Here is a 25,425-nt window from a genome sequence, read left to right as displayed (position 1 = left end):
AAAAGTCAAGAGTCCAAAAGCAAACACAGAGACCAAAGGAGCAGGCCGAGAATGGGAAAGTTGAGCTGGCCAGGGGACTGGGACAAAACAATAGCAACCAGAAATTCCTGAGCAGAGTCCTGAATTGTAGCTTTCCATAGTCAGTGGTTCTCAGTCCTGCCTACCCAATAGAATCACCTGGGTACTAGTGCTGGCTAGTAAACTATTTCTTACTTCAATATTACCTTCCTGTTCCACTCTGAAATTCTAGGGCTGGGATTCTGCCAAAAGTATTTCTTCTTTCCCAGCTCTGCCAAGAGGGTCACTAGGAGAGACCAAAAGGATGGACTGGGAAGAAGGAATTTTTCTCTATCTCATTTGCCTTGTGCTCTTATTATCACTGTCACCCCAACAATGGTCCTCCAAACTCTGGTTTCCATAGCAGCAGCGGATTCTAATTTGCAGTTTTGCTACTATCCCAGAACCAGTTGTATCTAAGATACAAACACCACCCAGCAGTGTCTTCTCCTCAGAAGTCTGGGTCCCAGAGAGCTCTGCAATATTGCTCCCCTGAGCTCAGACGCTGGCAACAGCTGGTGGCACACCTGCAGTGGTCAGGGTCTCAGCTCTGTAGAGCCCCTCCTCCAAGCCTCTAAGTTTCAATAGCCCTAACTTCTTCCCTTTGTTTCTCCCAAGCCTTAAAGATAGTAGCTGCTTTCTGCATTCCTCAGTAACTGCTTAAAAGTTAGTTTAACTAAATTCTTTGTTTCTATATCCTGACTGGACCCTGACTGTAGGCACTTAAAAATATGCAGATGTCTGGGTTCTCCCATAACCAAATGTTGATTAAGTTGGTCTGCTGTGATAAGGCACAGGACATTTTAAAAGTCCATAGGTGATTTTAATGTACAGCCAGGATAGAGAACCACTATACTAGGATGTTCTTCTTTACCTGTATTGAATGGTACAACTGACGTACAGGTAGAGAGGGTAAGATGTGCTGGAACTGGAGCATGAACCATCCCCATTTTTACCAGTTCCTTCAGCTGCCTAAATTAGTGTTTAGCAGAAACCACAATTTTAATTTGACCAGGTACGCTTATATATTGAAGAGAATGGGTTCTTTTGGCCATTCATATGTCTGACTCCTTAGCAGATGGGACCAGCCATTTGGGCTGTTCCTACTCTTCTGTTTCTATATTCTCAACGTCCCTGGACTTTTAAAATACCTCTGTATATCCCATTATGGGTGGGATCAACTGCAGCAGGAATTTACTAAATGGTTGTTTCCCTGTCACTAAAAGCAAAACAAGGGGCAGCTCTTGGGTATTTGCAAAGGTCTTTAGAAAAGAAAACTTGCATTTGCATTTAGAGAATATCTATCTCACACAGGTTCTTTGTGTGCAAATTCAACTCCCTAGCTCCTGATTTTCGTTAAATATTTCACGTGTGTGGGGAATATTGTTAACATTACTAATAGGTTTTCTGTTTAATTTCTCTATATAATTTGTCATCAAATAATCTCCCAGAAAGGAGTTCTGACCAAGTAGATGGGACCTCACGAAGAAGGATGGTTTGTTTTTGCAAAGGGAATAATTTCAATTTCAAACAAGCAGGAGCTTGTATGGTCCTGGTGACTTGGCAGGAACACTATGGAATGCAATTAAACAAACGTTCCCAGTGCAAAAACTCGCTGTTTCAGGTTTTTGCATAATGTATCCCCTTGAATCAGACAGGGAGAGGAACTTCGTGAAAATTACCATCTTCCCTCTGAATCGACTTTTCTCCGCTTGGCTGTCTTGCACTAGATCATGGAATTATGCTAACCTCAGAAGGCATCTCTCTCAACAGATAGTATGTGTAGATCCCCTCTCTCTCCCCACCACTAAATAAACCATATAACAGCTCAGAATAAGAGGCGAGGAAAGGAAATAAGCAGACAAACAGGAAATTGGTAAAATGACAAAAGATGAGTGCAGACAGAGTCTAAATCATGCCATATGACACAGTTATTTGCAGAAGTATCTGCTTTTGCTCTTGTCTCGCAGAGGGAAGTCTGGAATCAGCACCTCTTCTACGCGTTATTTCTTTAAGGAAATGAGATCTGAAGCATGATAGACTATAAAAGAAGCATGCTTAAGCAAAGCTGCTTATAACCTTTCAAGTATTTCTAGTTTCTGCTATAGAGAGAAACACAGAAAAAATACTAACAAATAAAGGGGAAATCTTGAAGTGGATGGGGGATGGAAGAACATTTCTTTGATCTTCAAAATGCTTTCCTTGAAAACTGGATAGCCACATGTAGAAGACTGAAACAGGACCCACAGCTTCACCTCTCACAAAAATCAAATCATAGTGGATAACAGACTTAAACCTTAGGTGTGAAACTATTAGAATTCTAGAAGAAAATGTGGGAAAGACTCTTATAGACATTGGCCTAGCCAAAGAATTTATGAAGAAGACCCCAAAGGCAATCACAGCAACAACAAAAATAAATAAATGGAACCTGAATAAATTAAAAAGCTTCTGCACAGCCAAAGAAACAGTCACGAGAGCAAACAGACAACCTACAGAATGGGAAAAAATTTTTGCATGTTACACATCCGATAAAGGACTGATAACAAGAATCTACTTAGAACTCAGGAAAATCAGCAAGAAAAAAATCAAACAACCCTATCAAAAAGTGGGCAAAAGACATGAACAGAAATTTTTCAAAAGAAGATATAAGAATGGCCAACAAACATATGAAAAAATGCTCCACATTTTTTCCACAATGCTCTAATCATCAGGGAAATGCAAATCAAAACCACAAAGAGATATCACTTAACTCCAGTGAGAATGGCCTTTACCAAAAAGTCCCATAACGACAAATGTTGGCATGGATGCAGAGAGACAGGAACACTCATACACTGCTGGTGGGACTGCAAAGTAGTGCAACCCCTGTGGAAAGCAATATGGAGATACCTTAAACAGATACAAGTAGACCTACCATTTGATTCAGCAATCCTATTATTGGGCATCTACCCAAAAGAACAAAAGACATTCTGTAACAAAGACATCTGCACCCGAATGTTTATAGCAGCACAATTCACAATCACAAAGATGTCGAAACACCCCAAATGCCCATCAATACATGAGTGGATTAGTAAAATGTGGTATATGTATACCATGGAGTATTACTTAGCTATAAGAAATAACGGTGATATAGAATCTCTTATGTTCTCCTGGAAAGAATTGGAACCCATTCTACTAAGCGAAGTATCCCAAGAATGGAAAAATAAGCACCACATGTACTCACCAGCAAATTGATTTCCCTGATCATCACCCTAAGTGCACACTTGGGAATAACACCAATTGGGTGTCGGGCAGATGTGGGGGGAGGGAGATGGGTGCATACCTACGTAATGAGTGCGATGCACACTGTCTGGGGAATGGACACGCTTGAAGCTCTGACTCGGGGGTGGGGGGGTGGGGCATGGGCAATATACATAACCTAAACTTTTGTACCCCCATCATAAGTTGAAATTTAAAAAAAGAAAAAAAATGCTTTCCTTGGTTTGTTAATGGTTTGGGAGAGTAACATTTAGGGGTGAGGTTGTAGATTTCTAGAGATAGGAAGAGTGGTTGGCTAAACCATCAGTTGGAGCTAACTGTGTTTGTTCCATCAGTATCAAATTCATCCGGAAAACTTACATCATGTCCTTCTATTCAGAAATTTTCAATGTCTTCCCAGTATCCACAGGAGAAATTGTTGAATTTTTATTGCACCACAATTTTGTACCAACTTTTTTTTTAATATTGTCAACTGCGATTGTGTCATGCAAATATTCCATTTTATAATTTTTTTTTTTTCTTTTTGAGATAGAGTCTTACTCTGTTGCCCAGGCTAGAGTGCTGTGGTTTCAGCCTAATTCATGGCAACCTCAAACTCTAAGGCTCAAGTGATCCTGGGACTACAGGCATGTGCCACCACGCCTGGATAATTTTTTTTTTTTTTTTTTTTTTTAGTAGAAATGGGGTCTCCCTCTTGCTCAGGCTTATCTCAAACTCCTGACCTCAAGCAATCCTTCTACCTCAGCTTCCCCGAGTGCTAGGATTACAGGCATTTGCCACCGCACCTGGCCTCAAACACTCCATTTTAGCACAAGGATTCATTTCTTGTCCTAGTAGGTAAGAGCACCCTGTTTCATATCTCAGCTCTCCATGTATTAGTATTAGCAACCATCCAATCTTGGATAAGTTCTCTGCCACTCTGACCTTCCATCTCTTCATTTGTAAGTTGAGGATGACAGTAGCATGGAACTCATTAAGGTACTTTTGTAAGGAATGCACATGGGGTGACCAACCATCCCAGCTTTTCCAGGACTGACAGGCATCCTGAGATGCAGGGCTTTTAGTGCTAAAGCAGGAAACCTCCATGAAAACTGAGGTGAGTTGGTCACCCTACATATTACAAGTAAAACACTTAGCACTGCACTTGGCACATAATAAAAATTATAACAATCATTATTGTGTCACATATTTTACTTCTTCTTTTCTAAACATGTCTTGCATTTCCTCCCTCCAAGCTTCTGCCCCCTCTGACCTCCTGCCACCCATTGCCCATCTCTGGAATCTCCTCCTGCCTTCTCTCCTTTGCTTATCTAAATCCTGCTTATCTTATCTTATTTCCCTGAGCAGACTGAACACTCCTGAGGGTGGGCCCGGTCTTCCTCAGATTTGTATTTCCTGCAGTTCTTGACAGAGTGCCTGTCGCAAAACCAGGATGTGCCTCCCGCGTGTTTTTTGTTTTATTAACTAATGTTCATTTTCCACCTTAGAAAAAGGTCACAGCTATAACTACATCAAAAGTGCAGAAAACACTCTTGCCCTGCAGGTATTTACTGCCTAAGAAGAAAAGTCCCCGTCATAGTGTCAAGATCTAATGCCAAGTATCAAGTAGTACACTGGTGGTGCTGTACATGCACTTACACAGTTGTTACTGACTTTTTAAATATTTCTTCAACTATCACACCTAAAAGGGAAAGATGACTCAGAAGACCCAGATTTTCTTTTTAGTTCCTTGTAACATAACTCAAGAAGTTTTTGCTGGTGTCACTAGAAGAAATTCTGACACTGCAGGATTATGTGGTCACACTCAATAGAATGTTTTAGAATGTTCTTTTTGGAGTAGCTTGTATAGCATTATTTCCTTTGTGTAAATATAACACTTAATTACCAACACCAAGAAACCATTCTCTGAGAACTTAATTGCTTATTAACAAAAGATTTGAAATGGATTTGAATTTCAAAAGGCAACAGAAGAAATTGAAGACATGTATCTTTAAACAATAATTACACAGTTGAAAATCATATACTGAACCTAATTTTGCAGATTCAATTTACTTTTTATTAGAGGAAAGATAGAAGATTTATCCTTTAAATTTAAAAGTGCCCAGCCAGATTTGTTTTATTCAAAATTTGACTTAAAATTTGATACTTCAGATTTGAAAGTTGTGTTCCTATGCCACAGTTTACCATTGACAATTGTTCAGAGAAATAAGCCTACGTTTATGGTGACAGTCTCAGAAGAGTGTAAGAGCAAACAATGCTTTTATTTATGTCTTTCCATCCATTACAATTGGAACCATGTGTAATGCTGATTATTCAATTTTCAGAATCATGTTTATTATATTTTCCATCTCATTTCAGAGTTCATCGGATCTGGGACCCAACCATAACACGTAGAGGAAATTACTATTGTTTTCTCCCGTTAATGAAAGCATACGTTATTTTTCCCTGTTCTAACTCTTAAAATAAAATTTGCATTAATAAGATGTTTAAGTCTGACTCCAGAATGACTGACAGGCTCGGAATGCAATTTAGAGTGATTGCAATTCACTGTTAACAGGCCTAGGGAAGTAACAGTTAAGGTCAAAAGTGGTCTCTCACCCAGCAGGGCAGGACAACAGGCTTCCAGGATTCTTCAGTCCCAAACCCTTCCTCTTAGAAAATACATAGTCACAGCCCTCCCACCCCTAGCCCTTGGAATCTTGATTAAAGAGACGGGAGCAATCATCAGCCAGAGAAAGTCTAAACACCCAGGGCCCTCTGTGATCTGAAACAATCTTCCACTCCATCCCACCCTTGCCAGGCCACGCTCACCTGCACTTATGCTCTATTAAAGGATAAAAAGGTAAATCAGAAGCAAATCAAGACAAAACCAGTGCGAACAAACAAAAATCCCTACACATTAAAAAAATGGTGTTGTACATCCTGAATTCAGTAGATATTTAGCATAGCTGACATGTTTTTCTGTGCAATGTATGGCAGAACTGATTTTCTGACTGATAGCAAAAATGTAGTTACCAAATAGTGCTTAAGAATATGGGCTTTAGAGTTGGGCAAATCTAGTTTTAAACCACAGCCTGCCACTAGTTAGCTTGGTGGTCTTAAGCATGTGATTGAAATACTCCAGCCACTAAGTTCGGTCTCCTCATCTGTAAGGCGGAAAGAGAGTCCTCTTGCACAGGTGTGATGAAGCTGCCATGAACTGCCTGGTACTGTGTCCTCGTGACTGAAGACTCTGTGATGCTCATGTCATTGGGGCAGGGCTCACAACACCCTGGCAATATGATCTAGGGCATTGCCACAGTGCTCCACACTTGGCTAAGCAGATTCAGCTTTGGAACTCATTTGATGGCCACAACAACTATGACAATGGTAAAGACAAGTGTTAAAATTCCTGAGTTACAGAAAAGAAAATTAAAATAAGAATAAACACAAATCACAGTGAATGCTTCTTATGTGCCAGGTTCTGTCCTACATGTTTAACATATACTCTGTCATCAAATTTATTCATAGTAACCCAGCAAGGTGGGTTATTATCCCCCTGTTTTTACAGATATGAAAATTGAGGTTTCGAGGTCAACTAACTTGACCAAGTAACAGAGCGCAATAAGGTACAGTGTTGCCTCATCCTGTTTTAGCTACAATAAAAAGAGTTCAGTTAACCCGAGCTTCTGTTTTCTACTGATTCCATTTGGAGGAGTTTCATCACACTCCATGGGTGGAGGAGGACAAAGTACAAGGCATGTCAGAAAGGACATATTTAATGCAGAGTTGGGCAGAAAGGCAAGTGAAGACCTGCACCAGGTCTTCTAAGCCCTGGAGCATCTAGGCCGTGGCTCAGAGCCAGGTGTCAGTGATAACAGCTGGTGTGCCACGGAGCAAATCACAGCACCTTGAGTCAGACTGCTGTGTTCTCTGGGCTCTGCCAGTGGGAGGTGCAGTGTGGCCAGCAGGACTAGAGTTAGAACTCCCCGAGAGACAAGTGTGGCTGACCGGAGGGAAGTCCCTGTTTATACTACCAGGGACCCAGGCCATGAATGAAGACAGCGCCTTGTTAAAGCAAACGAGGGAGAGCTTTCTAGGAACAAAGTATGCAGATTCTAGGAATTGGGCTATGAGTCAAGGATGAGCAGAGTGAAGGCTGACAAATAGGCAACCAGGCCTTGAACGGGGGAGAGAAAGGACCACTTTGCAAATGTAGGAAGGGCCGTGGAACATGGTCCAGCCCAGTCCTCCCGAGACAGGGTGCTGAGCACAGCTGTGCACCCTGTGCCTTGCGCTAGCTGTGGGGTGAGCAGGGACTGAACTCTTGCCTGAGTTCAGAGGAGGGAGCCTTGCTGTCCACACTAGGTCTGTCCTGCACTAGGGACTGCCCTGTGTTAGTCCTGTCCTTGCTGTTCCCCCTGTGCCCCTGACCAAGTCTCCAGTGCTTCTGGGCTTCAGTTTCCTCACCATTAAGACCAGGTGCTTACCGCGGCTGACATCTAAGGCCTTCTCATCCTGAAATGACATGACTTTATTTTTCTTTTTGGAATTCTCTCCCCGAATAGTTTCAACTTCTAAGAATTCTCCTTCTAAGTATTTGGAGAATTTAAATGATTCTACAAGTTGAATATTACCTTATTAGTGCTCTGCAGGCTAAACTGAGGAAGAGGAGAAGTTTCTAGATTCAGTTAAACTAATTGAACATTTTCACCATTGTTTTTTCAAACCATTACTTAAAAAAAGAAATTTTTAGCTTTCCAAAAACAATTTAAAAATATTGATTAATTACATTTACTCCAACTAACTCTATACAACTATTATGTGTTATTTTTCATTTTCCTCTTCCAATCTGTGCCCATCTATCTAGTTCTACTGATACACAGTTGCAACCACAATGCACATATAATTTGGTCCTTTTTCTCTCACTTGATATTTCAGCTTAAACATTTTCTATGTGTCTATAAAATCTTTCTCATTATCATTTCAGTGGATGCATTATCTTTCATCACAGTCCACGTGCCATAATTTACTTAATGATTTCCAGAAAGTTGCACATAGAGCTTTGCTTCAAATTTCTTCTTGCTAGTATTGATAATGTTGTTAATTAACATTTATGTGCATATAGCTTTTTTTCCTTGATGAGTTATTGACTCTTAAAAGGAAAAAAAAGCCCTCATGCATTTTGAAACTAACTGCTGGAATCTACGAAGCAATATTCACATCCTCAGCATATGGCTGCGTGTAAGCCACGGAATCCCCTCCTGCTGCTAGCAAGCGAGGCTTGGGACACAGTTGGTATCAGCTATCCTTTTTGAAGAGAACTGCAAAAACTGTCCAAAACTGCACTTGGGGAAGCCCATTTATTTTATTTTCCTTCTTTTCCCTTTTAGTCTTTTCAAATTATTTTACGGAAGTCTGAGGGCAAAGTTGCCAACTTTTATGTAGATAATTAAGTTCTTGTAAAGTCAAATCCTGGAGCCCATCAATACATGAGTGGATTAATAAAATGTGGTATATGTATACCATGGAATACTACTCAACTACAAAAAGCAATGGTGATCTAGCACCTCTTATATTGTCCTAGATAGAGATCGAGCCCATCCTTTGAAGTGAGGTATCACACAAGGATGGAAAAACATGCACCACATGTACTCGCCATCAAATTGGTACTAACTGACCAATACTAGGTTGTTCACATGGTAGTAATACTCACTGGGTGCCAGTTGGGGCAAGTGGGTGGGTAAATTCACAACTAATGGAAGCAGAATGCACTGCATGGGAGAGGGACATGCTGGTAGCCCTGGCTTGGGTGGGGCAAACAGCATTACATGTAACCAAAATGTTTGTACCTCCATAATATCCTGAATTAAAAACAAATCCTGAAAGCAAGACCAAGCGATCTCCCAACTCCCATCAGTCCCTGATAAGCCAGTGTTTTCACGTAACAGTGCCACTTGAATAACCACCCATTCAATTTAAAACTCAATCCCAAAGCAAAGAGAGAGCCATTTCTGTTTAGAAGCAGGACATCTGACACAGCAAATACAACACCCCAAATCAGAAGGGGCTATGAACAATTTCAACCACGCTTAGAAAAAGTTTTCGACACTGTGGCAAATGTTGCCAATTTCAGATATTGGATGGATATTCTAGAGCATAAGTCTCTGAAGTCTACCTTGTTTTCAAGTAAAAATCATGAATAATTGAGTGATTTTTATTTTATGGGAAACTGGAGCTATTTACAAAACGCAAAAATTCAGAGTAAATTAAATTAAAGCCATACCTGCACAAATGCTTTCAAGGGGAAGACTCGAAGCCTGATGCTCTTTGCCAAAGGCAACACCAGGCTTGGGCAGCTGAGCAAGTGCAGCCTGAAAATGTCTCAGGAAGTGAAATTTTTAGGTCATTTTTATTCATTGTGTTATGCAGAGTCACAGACCTCAGAAAAACACACTAATAAAACATCACGCTTGGCTTAATGGTCTCCTCTCATTCGACTCCATAATGATAAATGAAATGCCATTAGCATAAGGCAAGTCCATTTCTTGTAGTCTGTGGAGCCCAGGATTGTGACAGAATTGGAATGCAGAGAATTGATTGTTCACAGTTCAAAGGAAAAATATGCTGCATTTCTTAACCTCACGCTGAAGCCGCCACTCTGGGAAAGAATGAGCTCTGAGAGGGGTTGAGGTCCCCAGACAGCAGACATGGAGTACTCAGACTGAGGCGCAGGCCTGGAGTGACACTTGGAAAGATTGTTATGAAGTAGCATTTAAGAAAGACCAGTAGAGCAGGAAGTTACCCTTCTTCAGTCATTACAAAAACACCTTTCTGTTAAGCTCCTGCCATGGTCCACGTCCCCTGCTGGGCCCTGGGAAAGTAGCTAGAAATAAGACAGACAAGACCTTGCTCTCATGCAGCTTTCACTCTAGTGAGGAAGACATTCTGGGAAATAAATTAAAAATGGCACTTTCATAAGCACTTTTCACTGTCTGGAATTATTAACAAGATAATGGGGTGGTAGGGCTGCTGGATTTAGCAAATAAAAATATTGAATAACCAGTTACATTTGAATTCCAGATAAACAATGAATCATTTTGTAGTATATCTAATGCAATATTTGGAACGTACTTATATTTTTAAAAAAATGATTCATGGTTTATCTGAAATTCGAATTTAACTGAGCATCCCATATTTTAACTGCTAACCCAAAGAGTGGGTAGTGGGTAAGGGGCACATAAAATAGAATAGTCAGGGAAGGCCTCTCTTCTGAGACTTTTTCAGGTTGGGAGCAATGTGCTTACATAGAATGTCTATGTGATAAAAACAAATAGTAAACCGTTATGCAGAGCTTGCTTGTGCCAGGCAGTATTCTAGGTATTTACATGTATTAATGTGTTTCATCTTCACAGTAGTCCTATTATCCCTATTTGACAGATGGGAACACTGAGGCACAGGCAGGTTAAGTAACCTACCCAAGGCCACCCAGTAAGCGAAGCATCAGTCTGACTCCAGAGTTTGATCTAACCACTGTTGCTGCCATGTAAGCCCACCGTTGGAAGCATTCCATTTTACTGAATCAATGCGGTTTCTTGGGACATGCTATTATTCCAGCCAGCTGAGGAAGACACTGTCCTCTCGCCTTTTAATATATGCTTCCTGTCCCCACTGCTGATATCTGTGGAGTTAACATTTCATTAGCACTTTGTATTTAAAATCACTTTCACATGCATTTTTCTTGAAACACCATCTAAGCCCTGTGAAAGAGGCTTTGTCATTATCCTCATTTTACAGATGAAGAAACTGAGGCTTACAGAGGTAAAGTCACATTCCATGCCCTGGTAATAAAGAACAGAAGCAAGACTTGGACTTAGATCTATAAGAACATACTCCTAGCATCTGGCCCACATCTCACTCAAGAAATGTACATAGAACTGAACACATGGTGCTTCAACAGCTCTTGTCTGCGTGTCCTCTTTGCAGAGAGGCTCAGTATCTTCCCAGAATATGCTATTGTCTCCCTTGAAGAGCCCAGGTCTTCAAATGACTTGACAAACTCAGATGCACGTGGGCCAGAAGACTGCTCACACCTCCCCATGGAGGTGTAAATATTTCAGTCGGGGAAGGAGCAATACTATTAATAATACCAATGTGAATAATGTAATCCCCTTCCCTGTAATATGAGATTGAGAAAATGGCATAGCGGTGAGGCTGGATTTTTACACATCACGAGCCCTAATCCCATGGCAACTGGTCACACCCACAGCCTTTTTCCATCTGCCTCCAGAGGCTCAGCCTTGGTCTTATGGGAAGGGTTTGATTTCTGGTTATGGAGGAGGGTGCACTCGGCTGGACATACTTCTCAGGGTAAGCCCTGGTTCCCAATGTGGCCTCTTTTAATATTGCCATATGAGAATGAGGCAGAGGCTGGATTTCTTTCCCTCAGGGACCACAGGGTATGATTTCAGGAAGCCCAAGGAGAACTCCTGCCCCCAGTAGCAATGTTTTCTTGGCCAACTTTGGGACAAGGGAAATTTGCAGAAGGGGTGGGGCAGAACATGGAGATGCAAGGGCCCTGTAGTGAAGGTGGGGAGGTGGGAGCTGAGTAATGAAAAGGCATAAAAGGTGAGCCAGGTAGGACATGCCAATGTCCTCGTTATACCTGCCCTGCTCCCTCCCTGCCCAGTCTCTCTCCTGGAAAGGTGAGATCCATTTGTATAAGAACCGCAACAGTAATGGCTTCCACTCGCACACACTCTGCCCCTGTTGATCATCTGGGACGGTCTGCATAGCAGCCCTGTGCCAGGCAGGCCTGAGGTGCTGCCCCAACCACATGAGATGGGGATTCTGAGAGGCAGGGAAGATAGGGGCTTGCCCAAGGCTCTTCAGCAAGCAAATCGTGCACAGTGCTCAAGGGCAAGTGTTCTGACTCCCAGTCCAGTGCTATTCATTTTTACTTTAGAAAGGTTTAGAAAGGTGAGTACGGGTGTGCTCACACTTGCCCATTGCCTTGAGTCACACATTCATACCTACGCTGCAGAGCTCTTTGGCGCCCCCTGCAGGCTTACTCTCTCCCACTTCGTGAGCTCACAGAAGCTGGCACCTGCTGCCCTCCTTATCTCATCACATGCCCCTCCTACCCCTAGTTCCAGTCTGAGATTTCGAAACTGTCATGTTGCCACCATTCCAGAAAGCTTGGCCAACCAGCCCCAGGGTGGCAATCTTGGTTGCATCTTCCTCAAAGAGAGAAACTTTCTGCCCATGTTCTGATCTGCAGAGTGATGGACGCCTTTTTTCTGCAGGCATGATGGTCAGAAATGTGAGATGCTTTATGAATGGCGGGTACCTCCTGATACAAGGTAAAATATATTGCCTGGATCTGCTTTGAATAAGTGTTTCATGGTGATTTGGAAAAGCAGTGGGGGCTGAGAATGCAGTTAAGGTTCGAGCCATTAACTAGTGCAGATAAAAGAGGAAGAGGCCTAAGGTCACGTGTAGGCATTTATTGTAAAGATGAAATGTTCAGACAATACTACATTAGTTGCTGGGGGCGGCAAGAGGGAAAGAAACAAAACAGAAGACAGCGAGGGTGGAAAAAGCATCGACCTCAGAGTAGCAAAGATTTAGGTTTGAATTGAGGCTTTGCTGCATACAGCCATGCCACACAACTCACCTGACCCCGCTCAGGTGGGCTTATCCTTATTTTACAGATAATTGTTATGATGATCTATGCATTCACTCAACAAGTACCTTGAGTGTCTACCATGTGCCAGGCTCTGCTCCAGGAAGTGGGGTACAAAGACAAAGAATGTCTTGTAGGGTGCTTACGTTCCTGGCAGGAGGTAGATAAAGAAATGCACAAGAAATTATCAGACATTGATGAGATATAAAATTGAAAAGGTTGATGTGATAGAGAATGACTGGGAAGAGGCTGGGTTATCTTAAGTCAGGGAAGGTTTCTCTGAGGAGGCGACAATGAAAAGTTCCCATCCTTGCAAGATCTATGGAGGAGGTTCTTTGGCAGAGTCAACAGCTAGTGCAAAGGCCCTGGGGTTGCAGAAACTACAGTGAGAGGGTGGATGTGCAGGAGCTGGGTGCTCGGGCACGAGGCCAGAGCAAGGGGCCTCGATTCTGAGCATGGTGAGAGCCAGTGGAGGGTTTTGACTAGGACCATAACCTGATCTGATTTGTATTTTTAAAAAGACGTGTGCAGAGAACAGATCCTATGGGGCAGAAGCAGCCTGACTGGTAGGTGATGCGCGGTGACTTGGTCTGATACAGTCGTGAAGGTGGAAAGAAACGAGGAGGTGGGGGATGAGGTTTTGGAAGTGAAGTCCCCAGATGTGCTGATGGGTTTGGATGTGATGGCCAAGGGCAGAGCAATCAAGGAATCTGAGTTTTTGGCTTAAACAAGTGGCAGATGATGGTGCCACGTGTCAAGAATGAAATAAAATAGTGTATGTAAAGCCATCATCAGGGTTCCGAATGTAGTGGGTGCCTCAGTTGCTATCTGTGCGGATAGTGCCTGGGGTGCAGAGAGAGACCAGACACACTTGGAAGGGAAAGGCTGCCCGGGGGCCGTGAGAATACAGTTGAGATGCCAGCTGTATATGGCACTGGGGCACGTGCTGATGTGCTGATGGATGAGAAGGCGGGGCTGGGGCTGGGGGCAGGTGGGAAGCTCCTGGAGCTAAGGGTCTAGCAGGAAATAGCCTCCCATGGAAATAACATCAGGTGAAGATATTCCTTGGACAAAGAAGACGATCACTGCACACATAGGGCCAATGACACACCCTCTCTGAATGGGGACAGAGCAGTTGCAGGGTCCTGGCCCACAGTTCCAGGTCCTTCTCTCATCTGAGCCCTGCTGTGAGGTGCAGCATTGTGGCCAGTGGCAGCAGATTAAGAATCCAAGGGCAGGTTTCCCAGTCCCAGCCCTGCCCTGCACTGGGCAAAGTACTAAGACGACATATGCCTCTTTTCTCCCATTTAGTCTTCACCACAGCACTGTGAGGTCAATGCCATTATCCCCATTTTATTGATAGGCAAACGTTTGCCCCAAGTCACACAGCTTGAGCACATGGTTTCCCTCTCCCATAGCTTCCAGCAGATCAACCTGCCTTATTCCTTACTGAAGCCCCACAGTCCTGCACCTAGCAGAGGCTTCATAAACATTTGCTGAATGGGTAAAATATAGCCTCAAAGCTTATCTTTAATCATGAGGCTACATTATTCTCTTTGAAGGACAGATTGAAGAAGCTGCCTTTACCCCAAATTTCTCTATGCGGGCATAAGACAAAGTCCAACTCCCGAAGCTTAGAAATGTTTGGGAGGACAGACTGCCTTTGGGCTTACTCTCATGGGTCAGAGCCGGTATCTGCTTCACCAGGTGGGTCACCCAGAGGTGACAGGGTCAAATGAAAAAGGCAGGCAGGGCTCACTAGCTCCCAAAGCTCACCAGGGGATTGGCACCTGCAGCTCGGGTGTTTATATTTGGATTACGTTGGATGGCATGCTGAATTGGTGACTAATTGCAGCATTCCCAAACAAGGTACTTTAATTACAGCTTCTTTAATTCCAACGGGAGCTCCACTTGGAAAACAGACTGGTGAGGAAGACTCAGATCTGCTCGCTGTGATCTGTAAGTGTGGGCTGAAAAACAAATGCCCAGGAAAATCTGTGGCTTATTCAGTTCGCTTCTGAAAGGGCACTGCTTTGTAACTCTGCTGGGGAAGCCCCCACGGGAGGGGGCCGTTTACAATCTTTGCAGCCTGATTCCCCAAAGCTGGTGACCGGCGCACAGGTGAGTGAGCTAGAAGGTCAAGGCTGGCTGGGCTCAGTCTCCTGCTCCTAGCTGGGAACGGCTACCCAGATGTGATGTCCATTTCTGGAAGGCCTTGCTCAGTTAGCTTGAAAAAGCAGACCCACCAATTGTGCTGTCCTCTGTTGTAAATCATTTACTAATGTCTTCCACCTCTTGAGCCGAACAAATTCAATTCAGGGCTTTCGAATGGGCTTCTGATGGAGCCTTCCTAGGTTTTACAGATCCTTTGACAGGTTTTTTCTGCATTTATTTAATGGGTCTCCTCCTGTCCCCCTGCTGCTAGGCTGCAAATGGTCTCCAGAAAACTGGGTCAGTTTGGCGGGAATAGCTTAAATGTTGTAAAATAGTTTATTTAAATCACTTTTAAATCTTCCTAAAAGAAGAATTTGGGCAGGCCATAAATTTTAGCCACATTAATTTTTTTCCAGAGTGGCCTTAGGACTGGGAATCAGTTTCTCAGGGACAATACATCTTTCTACATCCTTGGCTCTTTGTCCTCTGTCTCTTTAAATGCAACATTTCTCCAAAGTAGAAGGGCTTTGGGTTTCTCTTGAGACTCTTCCACCTGTCATTCTGATGGTGATACTAGTGATGAGAGAACCTTACCTGCAGTAGCTGACACTTTTATATAGGTGATGTCACTGGAGCCCTACAGCCAACTTTCCTGGACGGTAGACAAGGAAGCTATTGAGACTCCTATCTTATTGCTGAGCTTGTCCAGTCAAGATCTGTGTTATTTGATGCCATCCCCAGCCTCTTTTCCATGTCTGTCAACAAGCCTCGTTCTGCCAACATCACATGGTTTCTCAGCAGTCTCCACCACGTACCTCATGCTGATTCGCAGTGTTTCATTTCCAGATGTGTATGTGTAACTTGACCAGCACCTTTAAAGTGCGAAATTAATAGTAGTGGTGCTTTGTGGACATCATCTCTATGATCCTTGCAACACTCCTTATGACTGTCGGTGGGGGGGGGGAGACACTATTCTTATCCCCATTTTACAGATCGGTAAACTGAGGCACATATAGATTGGTAAACTGAGGTGATTGGCCAAGAGTGACACTATTGCCACTCTAATGTGGTGTTTTAAACTGGGGAACAGGAGCTAGAATCATCACTGCTCTGGCATGACTGTCTCTCCTGCTGGGATTCTGGAGAACTCTGCCAACCCAGTTCTACCTGGATACCTGCGTATCTGCCATCGGTCCAGACATAGATGCTGCTGCTGCTGCCATTGGCATTTGCGAGATCGCTGGTTTATGTCTTGGCTTGGCAGAAATAGAGGGAGACTTCGAGGTATCCCAGGGGTAGCTACTGCCTCGTACCTGATCTGATACCTCACAACATCTTAGAAACCCTGAGCACCTGGCTCCATTCATTTCATACGAGAAGAAATTATATAGTTTCCATTCAAACAATAAAGCCCTGCTGAGCCTTCACGGTGACAACAATGTACTGTGGCCATTTTATTGACTCCCATTTCGGGGTTGAAGGGGAAGACCTGAAGACCTAAGTGTCTTGCTGAGTCCGCTGTCCAAAACCGTCTCTAGCTTAGATCCGTCTCCGAGTGCTCCCTGCAAGTTATTGAAAGGGGTCTTCGAATCCAGCTGCACGTCAAGCATGCTATAGACTACAGAAACAATATTTGGCAGATACACTTCCGTTTATCAAGTGCGTGCAGATGCTGGTATAATAATTAAAACACATTCACTTGAAAGCAGGCCTGAATTCAGAGTCTCTTTTGTGCTATCCTAAGCAATGGACTCAGCAATCCCAACTATCTCTTGAGGGGATGGGGAAAAAGTTTGACATTAAAAACTGGTCCCTGTCCCTAAGAAAGACTGAGAACCACTGCTCTGGGGCACTTCTTTTTCAGTTGTACAATAGAGCCAGGGAGCTGGTGCCTTCTGGGAGAATCACAGGTGCCTTTGAGAATCTGATGGAATGTAGTTATCTTCTTCACACACATTCTGAGTGAAACTTTGCACACAAGTCCAGGTAGTTCATGGATGCCCCTCCCCCACTGCAACAGTTCATGTCTGGACTGGAATCTGGAGTCCACAGCCCTGGGGTTGACTCTACGTCACTGCCCGTTTGATGGGCCTGAGGTTCCGCACCCTCACCCCTCCCTCTAGGTGGGAGGGAAGATTCAATGAGATTATCCCAAGCAAGGCCTGATGCCCCTTTACCTGCTCCCTGGGCAGCAGCCCAGCACCTGGACAGCTGGAGCTGGCAAAACAACTGAATAACTAAGCACAAAGACCCCACCAAGGGGTGAGAGACAGCCCATCCCCAGACGAGCTACCACCCCCTGGGTGAGGCTATTTAACTGCACATTTTACGTGCTCTTTTATTAGCCTTAATAATAACCACTTTGTTTTGGCTTGAGTGCCCAGAAGGGCTATTGGAGTGACTTGTAAACATTAATGGCTCCTCTTACCAGCTTCCCTTTGGCTGATTGCTGGTGGGGATTGCAGAGCCAGAGGGCTCCCCCCTCAACCCCTATTCACTGCTGCACATGCATTTCTCACCACAGCAAGGAGGCTGCCCACTCTGCTGCACCCCACCGGCCCTCCCCATGGGCTCTGAGGGCTTTAATGCCTTGCTGTTCAAACTGCGGTCTGTGGACCCACCACAAGGGTTTATTAGAAATGCAGAGCCTTGGGCCCTGCTCCAGACCTACTGACTTAGAAGCTGCATTTTGGCAAGATTGCTTCCTGGGGTGATTCCTGTATATATTAAAGCTTGGGAAAAATCGAGGAGCATTGCTCTGATAGTGGAAGTCCCACCATACACTGGCATGGGAGCTTTGGAGAACTTCAAATGTCCCATGGGAAAAGTCTGATGCTAAAAATAATGCAGTAGAAATAAGGAGTGTCACCAAGTTTCCCCTCCTCGATGCTTTGCAATCCACAAGGTCCTTTGGTGGATGCAGAGATAGCTCTCCAAGTATTTTTACTGCAGGGGCTTTCTCCTTCCTAAAATTCATCCTCCCTCTATTTATCTGGGTAACTTCTAAGAGGAAAGCAGATGTGAGTTTGAGTTTCGGTTCTGCTGTTCACTGATTCTACAGCCTTCTGTAAGTTCTTTATCTCTCCAAGCTGAAGATTCTCATCTGTAAAATGGGAGTACTGATAAATAATGTTCTTCCCAGAAGGCTTGCTAGGATGAGTGGATTATGCACACAGGGCACCTAGTCCAGTGCCTGGCCTCTGGTGAACCCACAATAAATGGCAGCTGCAAGGTCTTGTTTCTTGTGCTTCTCCTAGGGTCATTTCCTACTCGACTGAGCTCTGCAAGGGCAAAAGCTGAGGCTGTCCTTTGAGTGCCCAGTATATGGCAGGTTTATTAAAAATCTGTGGAATGAATGCTTGATCTTCCAACAGCTAGTAAGGCAATATTTTCCCCATCACATGACTTAATCATCACAAGAGCTCCGTGAGGTAGGTTTTATTTCTCTTAGTTTGTGGATGATGGTAGAGGCTCTGGATCAGTAGGAAATTCACCTGGTCATACAGCTAATTATCCATCCAATGTAAGCCCCACTACTTAGGCTGCTAGGGAGACCTTACCATGGGTCATGGGTGGAAGAGAGGAGATTCTTACAGTCTTCTTTGTTTACCAACCATTTGCTAGTAGCTGACGAGAGGAAAAGAATTTCTTAGCATCTACCCCAAGTCCAGCTTGCTGCCCTGCAAGCCCATTCCCGCAGAACAGCATTCCCCACAGTTCAGTTCTTCGACCTACTGTTTGCACTGTCTGGGACTATCCACATACCACCCATGCTATTTATGTTCTATTTTATCACATCAGCTCACTTTTTAAAAAACTTAACAAATGCGTTTTCAAATGAAACTATATCAGTGCCATAAATGGAAATCTAGCATCACTTTCCAACAAGAGAAAGTAACAATAAACAAATGTTAATACAATGAAACCAAAACGATGTTGTATATAGGCAGACACTGCCTGCAGCAGGCTCTGTGCAGAAAGCCTTTCTCCTCTTCCAAAGCGAGATTAACAATATTGGTTAGTGTCAGTTTGTCTCCGGCATCCAAGCTTTTGACATAATCAGAGGGATTGGGAAACAAAGAGAAAGAGAAAAAAAGGAATGAAAAGGAAATGCAGGCACCACCATGTGATTTGATACTATTTAATGTGTAAGGGTGGTGGCGGGCACCCCTCCCCTCCCTAATGGAAAAAGAAGCCCACGAGACCTGCTGAGAACAATGCCTGAAAGGCCCAGCTAAGTTAAAGGACGACCACACCTGGATGGTTACCCTGATAAGAGTCACGGTTCCTGCAGTCCACACATACCACCAGCCCCTCCTATTTCTCAATACCCGCAATAAAACTGCAGCAAAGAAATTCCTCACTCTTCACGCCGAAATCTTCCCACCGAAGAAACCCCCATCCCCCAGCCCTAAAAACATATATATACCCACTCAGACTTCTGGGTGGCGCGACTTCTTGGGTCTCTCTCTCTCCCGGGACCTGAGAACCTTGCCCAGGCTCCTCTCTCTTGGGACCCATTACCCTTACTCGGGAGTGCTCCACTAAAGCCTCTTTATTTATCCCTTTCAACTCTGCTTGTCTTTCTTTCTCTGGCGCCAGCCAATCCAAAAAACCTTACAAAATGCTCTTTGGGAATCCATAAAATCATTTAATAAGCCCCCCAAGAGCTCCATTTCCTGGGAAACAACATTCTAGTACATACTATGCCATCAGATGCTGTTGGATAGGATGAACACGCCTGGATTCCTCATCCAGTCTGTGTAGGATACTAGTAACGGAACATGAACACTGGAATAAACTGCCTGGGTTTGCAATCCAGTTCTGACGTTACTAACTGTTGACCTGGGAGAAGTTACTTTACCAATTTTGCCTCAGTTTTCTCATCTGTAAAAAGAGTACACTAATAGTAACTATCTGCATAGTTGCTGTGAGGATCGAATGTATAGTCAGACACTTAGAACACTGCTTGGCACACAGCAAGTGTTATATAAATGTTAGACATCCAGCCACTACTGCTACTGCTCCTGCTGTTTTAACGTGCCCAGGCCAGAATATAACAAGTCCTTGCCTATGATTCACGTACTAACTCTTTCCCTGTTTGAGGGGCACAGGACAAAGCGATCTCTGGTGCTGGATTCCCCCCAAAAGGAAGATCAGGGGAGCTGGAAGAGAAGAAGAGCTTCAAAGGATTGAGGCATTTCTCAGGAGGGAGCTGGCATGTGTTTGGCTCCTGCTGTATACCAGGCACTTTGACATGCCATCTGTATACTCTCTCCCATAAATCTATAGTATTTTCCAGATATTTGCTGTTCTCTGCTTCACTTCCCATAATAAATTAGGCATATCCATGTGACTTTCTGTGGCCAATGAAATGTGAGTAGAAATAACATGTCATAGCCAGCAGAAACTTTCAGAGCTAGTGGGTGATTCACCACATTCCCTTTCTCCCTGCTTCAAAAATCAAGGAAATGCAGTGTCCCTGTGCAAGCCTGGCATGAGCGAGAGCTCCCAGCCAATGCAAGATGGAAAGTATGGCCAAGAAGAAAACAAAACTTTGTTGTTTTAAGCCACTGAAATTTTCTTTAATACTACACCAAAACCTACCCCATTCTGGCTGAGAGAATTCCTAGGTGCTGACATATAGTGAATTCTTGCCTCTACCAGGAACTCTACTGCCCTGAGAGTCCAAACTGGAGCTAGCATGCAGGGTTCAGCTGTGATGCACATGCAGCACCTAGAGCCACCCCCACTTTTTACCTCTGTCTTGCTTCTCTCCATAGCAGTTTCTAATACAGAAAGTGAGGAAATGTCGACTTAAGTCTCTACAGCTGCCTCCTTGCAGAAACTTGAGAATCTATTTCCTCTCCAGGTTTGTTTCTCAGACTTGCTGCATCTCAGGGAAAGAAGGAACCCCACAAAGTCATTGATTTAGGCCTGCGTTTATTGTCTGAATCTCCTTGACCTTATTTCCTTATCTAGCCTTTACCTGAATAATTTTAGAGACAGGAAAATTACTACCTTCACTAATGGACATAGAGCTGGGCTATGAGTTGTGAGACCTCCTATGCTACCAGACGATGAAATAATAGTCTAAGTGCTTGAGTTACCTGGAAGGTGAATAATTTTGAAGATCCCTACTTTGTAGGGTGGTTGCATAATTTATCATCCTAATGAGGACACTTTTAAGAATGAAAGGGGGTGCTAGTAACAATTATACTAGAACAATAGGTATAAAACAAGACTATCTTGGGCAAACCAGAATGTATGGTCACTTGACTTCTATGATTCTATGGCCACCAACAAACAGTAAAGATTAAATTTCATGGGCAGGAGTAGATCCCATCTTTAGTAACAAACCCTGGCTTTGGTCTGCCCCTACTCCACTGTTGATAGCCATTCTTCTTTGAACCATCTACTGTTTTCTAACCAACGCTCTTGTGACAATTTCAAACCCAAAGCCATTTCACATAGAAAGCATGTACATATATAGCGATAATTTCCAAGCATACTTCCCCCATAGGCACTTCATATTCCTAACTACTGTCTTGATCACATGCATATTTAATGTCTTTTGATGGAGACACAGATGCAAACTGCTCAACCCCTTCTGAAGTTTAGAATGCTGCCAGGTCCCAGTGCAGTTGCTGTGAGAGCTTGTGGAATGCCTGGAGCCACCCTCTCTCAGTGTCCCCACAAGACCCAACTCTCAGGAAACTTACCCAGAAGGTAATAGAAGGAGAGGCAGGGTTTATTAAGTTTCCTTCTGTAGGCTGTTTGATTGCATTTCTGCCCTGGGCACAGGCTTATTTGCATAGTTGATTTATAGCTTTAATTTGAATATTATAGTTGTTTCACATAAACCACTACTCTGGTTCCACTTTGGATTTTTCTTTTAACAACTCACTCAACACCACATGGAACCCAGTGAGACCAGGAGCCTCTAATATGAGATTTATATTTCCATTTCCACTGGCATGGAGGAATATGGAAGGTGGAGAATGGGAAACGAACAAACAGTTAAGTTTTAGAAATGCTGACTCCCACGGCAGGGCAGTCTGGCAGTCACACACAAGTCAAGTACATTCAGGTTCAAGAATCTTTGGTAACTGTGGTTTGTTTGTGTATTACTGCTTCTCTAAAGGGAACTTTCTTTCAAAGTTGTCTCTTCTCTTCTTTCCTTTGTTTGTTCTTTCCAAAAGACAGTTAAAATTTATGGAGCATGTACTCTATGCATTGAGCTAATTACTCAGATTATGATAATGTAAAAGGCAAATTTGTCCTGGTCTTCAGGGAGATTATACTCTTGCCAGGCAATACAGACATCAAGAAAGAATTACACATTCAATTAATTGAGTATGTATTCTAAACATCTGCTCTACTGAATAAAAATTTTCAATATAGTCTATTTAAAAGTACTGGAGAGGTTCTGAGATTACTAGATTGAAGGGCCAAGTTTACAGAGATAAGGAATATGCAGGAATGTGAGGCTGTGACAGTCATTCCCTTGAGGTATCTGCCATTCCTTATACTGGAGAGGGGGAAAGGGGGAGGGAGAGAGAGAGAGAGTGAGAGAGAGAGAAAGAGAAAGAGAGAAAAATGTGTTTAAGGATGTGGCTGAAAAGCCAAGTGGCACACTGAGAAGTCTAACACTACAGGAGAGAGGAAAAAACTGAAGTTCAACACTCCAAGGATGAGAGATCTTGGAAAACACACAAAGTTTTTAGGTCAGGCCCTTTGGGCTACAACATAGAAGTGGGGTTGAATTGGAGGTTGGCCAAGACTTATAAAGCCCAAAAATGAGCCTCACAGAAGTGAATCCCCTCACTGGTTTAAGGTATTATATCTTACTCTAGTTACCTGCCAAGAGGGTATATTCTCAATTACTGAAGTGAAAGGAATTATAATGGAAAGCTTCAATTCAGAAGTGCAGAGAGAATAAAATATAAAGCATAAAAATAGAATAAGGGACATATAGGGCATGGTATATAGTCTAACATTCTCATAATTTGATTCACAAAAAAAGCAGGAGAAAATGGGGGAGAAGCAACATTTAAACAGAGAATGGCAAAGAATTTATCGCAGGTGATGAAAGACATCAAACCCTATACTCAAGAATCTTTATTAACCGCAAACAAGATAGATTTAAATGAAAGCACATATAGGCACAAGATAGTAAAACTGCCAAAAACCAAAGAAAAGAGAAAACATTAGAAGCATCAAGAAAAATAATCGCCATAAAGGACCAATAATAAGAAAGACAACTGACATTTCAACGTAAACAATGGAAGCCAGAAAAACAGCAGAATAACATTTCCAAAGTGTTGAGGAAAAATAACTACCAATCTAGAATTTGACATCCAGCAAAAATATCCTCACATTGTGAATGGGAAATTAAGATATTACCTCAACAAACAAAAACAGCCAAAAAGTATTTACAGTATACCTAAAAATAGTAGAAGAAATGTGTTAGCAAATTTAAATAAATACTGACTGAACAATACAATAATAATAATAATGTATTATAAATATAGATATATATGAAGGTAGGAGGGAGGAAATGGAGTTGAAATGTTCTAAATTCTGATTATTATCTAGGAAGTGATAAAGTAATATATTAGAATATATTAGAATAAGCCAAAGATGATTAGAATATCTAAATTAGAGTAACAAATTAAAGATGAGAAGAGAATGCACCACCCAGAAACTAATAAAAGGGGGAAATGGAATTATAAAACAAATATGTGGTTAATCCAAAGAATGTAAGAAAGGAGTGAAACAGAAAATGCAAACTGGTAGAAAAGGTGAGAAGTATAAATCTAAATATGTCAGTAATTATATACTTATATAACATTAACAATACACAAATTATCATTTGACAATATATGTATTAAATATAAATAACATAAATAGGTCAATTTTAAAAGCAAAGAATGTCAGACTGATAAAAACAGAACAAAACCTAACTATATGCTGCTTACTAGAGACACAGCCTAACTATGAAAACTTAGAATGGTTGAACGTAAAAGGATGAAAATTATATATACATAAATACATAACGTACATGTATATAACACACACACATATATAGTATAACTATACTTACATCAGACAAAATAATTTTTTTAGGTGAGAAACATTGTTAGAGTTTGGGGGAGATTTTCATAATCATAGAAGGGTCAATATACAAGTAAAATATAAAATTTTTAAATTTATTTCCACTAAAAAATAAACCTTCAAAATATATAAAACAAAAATGATAAAAACAGAAGAAGATTAAGAGAATGAAAAGACAATCCACAAACTGGGAGAAAATATTTGCCAAACACATACGTGATAAGACTTATCCAAAATATACAAATAACTCAAAAACTCAACCATAAGAAGATAACCTAATTTTTAAAAATAGGCAAAATATATGGACAGATACTACCCCAAATAAGATATACAGATGACAAAAAAAATATGAAAAGATGCTCAACATCATATTAATATCTCATTAGGGAACTGCTAATTAAAAGAACAATAAGATACCACTGCATGTCTATGGGAACGGCTAAAATCCAAAGAACCAATATCACCAAGTACTAGTGAGGATGTGGAGCAACAGGAACTCCCATTTATTGCTGGTAAGAATGAAAAATGGTACAATCATTTTGGAAGATAGTGTGCCATTTTCTTAAAATACTAAACATAGTCTTGGTGTAAAATCCAGTAATTGTGCTACTGAGTAGTGATCCAAAGGAGTTGAAAACATGTCTACACAAATACCTGAACATGAATAGCAGCTTTATTCATAACTGGCAAAAACTGGAAGCAACCAAAATGTCTTTCAGTAGGTGAATAGATAAATAAACTGTAGTACAGCCATACAATGGAGTATTATTTGGCAGTGAAAAGAAATGAGCTATCAAGCCACACAAAGAAATGGAGTAACTTTAAATGCCTGCTGCTAGGTTAAAGAAGACAGTTTGAAAGGGCTACTTATTATATGATTCCAACTATATGACATTCTAGAAAAGGCAAAAGAGTAGTAAATAGTAAAAGGGTTAGTAATTGCCAGGGGTTTGTGGGAGGGGAGGGATGCATAGATGGTGCATAAGGAATTTATAGAGCAGTGGAGCAATTTTGTGTGATAATAGTGCATTCATGACATTGTGCATTTGTTGGAACCCATAGAACTGTGTAACACAGAGAGTGTACCCCCATATGTGAACTTCAGTTAATAATTATGGATCAATATTGGTTTATCAATTGTAACAAATGTATCATACTGCAGCAAGATATTAAAAATA

The 25,425-nt window shown here is 42.2% G+C and overlaps 2 long non-coding RNA genes across 4 annotated transcripts in view; one reads left to right on the top strand and one right to left on the bottom strand.

Moving 5' to 3' along the window:
- The window catches only part of LOC123649676, a 167,371-nt gene that overhangs the window by 33,177 nt on the left and 108,769 nt on the right, over window positions 1–25,425 (bottom strand). The window lies entirely within an intron of this gene.
- On the top strand, window positions 12,607–14,893 carry LOC123649677. The gene is made up of 3 exons (XR_006739104.1): window positions 12,607–12,653; window positions 13,498–13,542; window positions 14,861–14,893. It is a non-coding gene; the product is annotated as an uncharacterized LOC123649677 (long non-coding RNA).

The sequence above is a fragment of the Lemur catta genome, chromosome 14 (genome assembly GCF_020740605.2).
Source record: "Lemur catta isolate mLemCat1 chromosome 14, mLemCat1.pri, whole genome shotgun sequence".
NCBI lineage: Eukaryota > Metazoa > Chordata > Mammalia > Primates > Lemuridae > Lemur > Lemur catta.
The sequence above is the reverse complement of the archived record's forward strand: the minus strand, read 5'-3'. Positions and strand labels throughout refer to the sequence as shown.